Source organism: Sinocyclocheilus grahami, unplaced genomic scaffold (assembly GCF_001515645.1).
Source record: "Sinocyclocheilus grahami isolate Dianchi unplaced genomic scaffold, SAMN03320097.WGS_v1.1 scaffold693.1, whole genome shotgun sequence".
Lineage (NCBI taxonomy): Eukaryota > Metazoa > Chordata > Actinopteri > Cypriniformes > Cyprinidae > Sinocyclocheilus > Sinocyclocheilus grahami.
The window spans coordinates 288,330-293,521 of NW_015505872.1; the positions used below are offsets into that span (position 1 = coordinate 288,330).

Genomic DNA, 5,192 nt, shown 5'->3' on the forward strand with positions numbered 1-5,192 from the left:
AACTTGCATAATAATTATGCATGCACTGTATTTTTCCTCTTCTGCTGTCGACGAATGTTATTATTGGTTGTCAAAAAAGCCAATCAAAATTTAGCAGCCTCGTCTCTGATTGGCTGGAATTATGGCATATTGTAACGCTGGGTTGTGTTGAGCAAGCGAGCCGTTGGCATTTAGAGAGCACTGAGGGCGGGCATCAGGTGAGCAAGCTACTGAAACGATGCACGCGCAAAAGAGGTCTGCACCAATCCAAAAACTTATTTTAAATGCAAAATTGATTTTCGTGCGCTTGAAATACTTTCTTCTTTGCGAGACAAACATTTTCTCCCCAAAACTCATTTCGCGGTTGTGCACAACGCACTTTTGTGCGCTCAAAATATGATCTTTCACGCGCAGAATTGTGGCAGAGATGTAATCCCATAGTTTCAATGGCAGGTATAATAGCGGCTCCCTGATGCCGAAATATGTAGTATTACCCAGTTATATAACTGCGAGGAAAAATATTGTAATATATATTTTCCTCTCAGCTCGTATTTATTCCCTTTAGGGATTCCGCCTACACGTCATTTTCTTTCCGAACACGGTATTAGGATGCGGGGGGGGGGGGGGGTTATGTAGCAGGACAATGATCCCAAGCACACCAGCAAGTCCACCTCTGAATAGCTCAAGAAAACTAAATTAAGGTTTTGGAGTGGCCAAATCAAAGTCCGGACTTAAATCTGATTGAGATATTGTGGCATGACCTCAAACAGTCAACTGCTCAAAAACCCTCCAATGTGGCTGAATTAAAACAATTCTGCAAAGAAGAGTGGGCCAAAATTCCTCCACAGTGATGTGAAAGACTCATTGCCAGTTATCGCAAACACTTGATTGCAGTTGTTGCTGCAAAGCGTGGCACAACCAGTTATTAGATTTAGGGGGCAATTACTTTTTCACATAAGGCCAAGCAGGTTTGGACAGCTTTTTTCCCTTAATAAAATAAATAATCATTTAAAAACTGCATTTTGTATTTACTTGCATTATCTTTGTGTAATATTAAAATTAGTTTGATGATCTGAATCTTTTAAGTGTGACAAATATGCAAAAAATTTAAATAACAGGAAGGGGCCAACACTTTTTCACACCACTGTATGTATAGAACAGTGGTGTGTTGGAGTGATGTCCTGCAGAGTTTCGCTCCAACCCTGAAAAAAATAAACCTCACCTGCCTGCAGCCTTAAGCTGGCTAGACGATTTTCAAATCCTAAACGATTTTAAAACCATGGGAGACCACAGACATGAAGACAGTTTCAACCGATTGTTAGCCTTATAATCCCCAGAACGTGCAGACTGGACGATTCCAGCAGACCACACACTTGATGATTGTAGGAATGATTTCACAGTGACACTAGATCTCATGGAGACTCGCGAGATCAAACGTGACTAGAGAAGATACACAAATGGAGAACAATCGGCGTTGTCAGCTGGCTCTCTCGGCGGGCGTTCTGTTGTACAGTGAAAAACAAAGTATAACAAAGAATATGGGTGATGTATTCTGCTTCTTGGCATTTTTGTGGCTGCCAAGTTTCAGCTATAGAAGCACACAACATCCGGTAAGTGACGCTTGCTCGCTCTCATTGGCTATCACGTCAGAGGCAGCCAGATCAAGAGTCGGAAATATCAAACATGTTTTATATTTACGATTTGAGTTTGGCGACACTAAGTCTCGATCAGGAGCAGTTAAATAATCGTAATGACACCACACAATAGATGATTTTTTTGGACAAAAAAATCATTTGCGACAAGCCTCAAATCGGGCCACGCCCCCTGATCTTTCAGAAATGCAAATCGGACTTAAAATCCTCTAGTGTGCAGCCAGCATAGTAATCCTGAAGACATCGATTAGCTTGTTCAGGTGTGTTTGATTAGGGTTAGAGCTAAACTTTGCTGGGCAGCGGTACTCCAGGACCAACGTTGTCCTATCCCTGGTCTAGATAATGCTCTAGTACAGGGGTGTCAAAGTCAGTTCCTAGAGAGCTGGAGCCCTGCAGAGTTTTGTTCCAATGCTGCTCCAACACATATAACATGTAGTTTTCAAATAAGCCTGAAGGACTTGATTAGTTGGATCAGGTGTGTTTATTTAAGGTTGAATCTAAACTCTGCAGGGCTCCGGCCCTCCAGGAATTGAGTTGACACCCGTGCTCTAGTCCAGGGGTGTCCAAACTCGGTCCTGGAGGGCCGGTGTCCTGTAGAGTTTAGCTCCAACCCCAATTAAACACACCTGAACCAGCTAATCAAGCTCTTACTAGTCATACTAGAAACTTCCAGTCAGGTGTGTCGAGGCAAGTTGGAGCTAAACTCTGCAGGACACAGGCCCTCCAGGACCGAGTTTGGGCAGCCCTGCTCTAGTCTAAACAAATGTAACATTTATTTTTTTTCCTCACAGTTTTTGCTGTTGCACTGAATACATAAATTGTGACTTATGAAAATGAAAAAAAAAATGTTTTAATTTATCTTGAAAAAAGCTTACAGAAAATATAGTTTTGTGGGAATCATCCACAGTCTTGAACTTGGTAAAACAATTATCTTTAATTAAAAACGTAATACTTTTCCTTTAGTTATACTGGGATAAATCATACCGGGATGTGGCGCCTTATCTAAAATGTTTCCAACTGCGTGCTCTTTTTATGGCTTATCTTTCACATAAATTCTATATAAAACCAATTATTATTATTCAGAATAAGTAGTACGTATTCAGAATATTATATTATTTTAATAAAAGAATAAACGATAAAAATGTAAGAATAAATTAAAACCGTGCATTTACTTACATAACGTTACATATTTGGACGTTTATTCATGTAAACATGTTTCAGTATGTATTTATAAATTCATACTTCTGCTTTGAAGCCGTTTAAGGATTTACCTGAAGGGGAGGCAGCCGATGAGTCTCTAAAGATCCAGCAGTATCCCTCGATGAGATGTGTTAGAAAATCCTGTCCTGGAACTAACGTTACGCAGACAACGTCACCATGTTTTGATTGAGATCTTCTTTCTTCATCTTATGAAGAACAACGCAGTGATTTTTTTCATTGTGGACATGTCAACTGTTCCAGAAACCCTGCCTTTCGTGTTTGCTAGAATGACGCAAAAACGTCATCAAGAACCAGACCGCGGAAGTGAAACAACGGAGCGTTTCATTGGTCGGCGGAACATTTGAAACAACGGGTTCTTTCACTTTCACTTCCGCTTCCACATTACGCTACGCCGCCTTCTGGATCTTGACGCCCCTACAAGCAAATCGCACCAGCGTTGGGACACGTGTGCTCCAACGTACAAAAGCATTCCTACAAAAATGTCAAATTGATATTGGTTTAAAATGCTCTTTTTGTGAATGCTCCACTGAAAAAAAATTCTCATTTGTTTCGCTCCTGCCAATATACCCAGCGTTTTTGGAACAATGTGGAGGGTTTCATTGCTGATAATATTTTAAAAACATTTTCCTTATCTTATAAACATGTGATTTGGGGTTATTCTATCAAGGATCGCTCTTTAAAGGATGTTGGTTTTATTATACATTTTATTTTATTTTGATGTAAATTTCACATTCATAAATGCAAGTTTACAAAAGGCAAACCTCTTTTTATGGTGCTTGACAACGAGATTAAAATGTTTGTAGATGTGATGTCAAAATCTAAAAATAGTAAAGCAATTAAAACGATTAATATACGCTCCTCCTTTAACATTTTCACATAATGTTAAAAAATCAATAATAATAATAAATGGTGCTGACCTGCAAAGTATATTTTCTGTATTAAAATTAGCATTGTAACATCCTATGGAAATGTAAATATATGTATAATATGTATTTGTCTGTAAACTGATGCTTATGTACCCTCTCCCCCCATTTTTCCTTTTCTTTTCCTTGTTCCTTCTTGTTGAGGCATGTGAAATATTTTTGTTATATAGTGAGATATGGCACTGTACATGCTACTTTTTGACAATAAAGCATTATAAATTTTTTTTAAAAAAAGTGTACTCCAATGTTACTATCATCACTGTAATATTACGATATTACTATTATAACCAAACATACAGATTAGGATTGAAACATTTTGTGACTACGGAACTCGGTTAAGTATGTATGTTGGAATCGTGTAAACAGACAATTGTGTACATTATGTAACTTACTTGATTTTTTTCAGCGTTTGATTGTATTCTTTGGCTTTCCTCAGGCCTGCTGTATTTTTTTTTATTGATTTCCAACATATAATATAAAGGTACTGAACAAATATAAACTACAACAAAGAAATAGAAAATATACAGTATAATATAAATAATAATACAGGTTAAAATAATAATAATTAAAAAAAATTATAAACATGAAAGCTTCACAAAGAGACCTAGAGCGTTTTGCTTGACTGTTTTTCAACCCAAGTAGTAACTCAATATCATTTTTCATATCTATCTGAAATAACAAAAAGTTTTGTTTTGAGCCCAAACTAACTCAGATAGACATAAATATATGCCCTTTATGTTGCACAAGGCTTAATTCCTAGGAATTAAAAAAAAATTAACCATTTAAATTAATTAAACAATTTAACTACGTGACATTATAATATAAAACCAATACTAAAATGTTTGGGAAAACATACCTGTTATCGCACAAAGCTCCGTTTTTGGAATTACAATTTGATGTTTTTTATAATAATTTTACAACTTTTAATGTATGCAATAATATAAATCCATTAAACGACAACACCATTTGATCTAAAGGTGTCAAACAAACTGTAAAATATTCAGAATATTATTCCCTATAACGCACAAGGCTTGTTTTTTCAGATTATGCCTTTACTGTTTTTATATACAGTACTGAATACGTATTTTTCACATTTATATACTGTACCCACTTACATTAATTAAACTCTGACACCGTTTGAGATAAAGGTATCAACACAACAATAAAAATATTTAAATATTATTCACTTTAATGCACAAGTCTTGTTTTTCCTGATTATGCCTTTACTGTTTTTATATATAGCACTGAAACCATATTTGTCATGTTTTATATACTGTACCCACTTACATTAATTAAACTCTCACACCGTTTGAGATAAAGGTATCAAACCAACTGTAAAATATTCATAATATTATTCTCTATAATGCACAAGTCTTGTTTTTCCTGATTATGCCTTTATTGTTTTTATATATAGTAC

The 5,192-nt window shown here is 36.2% G+C and overlaps 1 protein-coding gene across 1 annotated transcript in view; it reads right to left on the reverse strand.

Moving 5' to 3' along the window:
* The window catches only part of LOC107559652 (interferon regulatory factor 2-like), an 18,249-nt gene extending 14,834 nt beyond the window's left edge, over positions 1 to 3,415 (reverse strand). Inside the window, exon 1 of the mRNA XM_016243550.1 lies at positions 2,903 to 3,415. The gene's annotated coding sequence lies outside the window, so the exon portion shown is untranslated. The remainder of the gene's footprint in view (positions 1 to 2,902) is intronic.
* Positions 3,416 to 5,192: the final 1,777 nt, after the last annotated feature.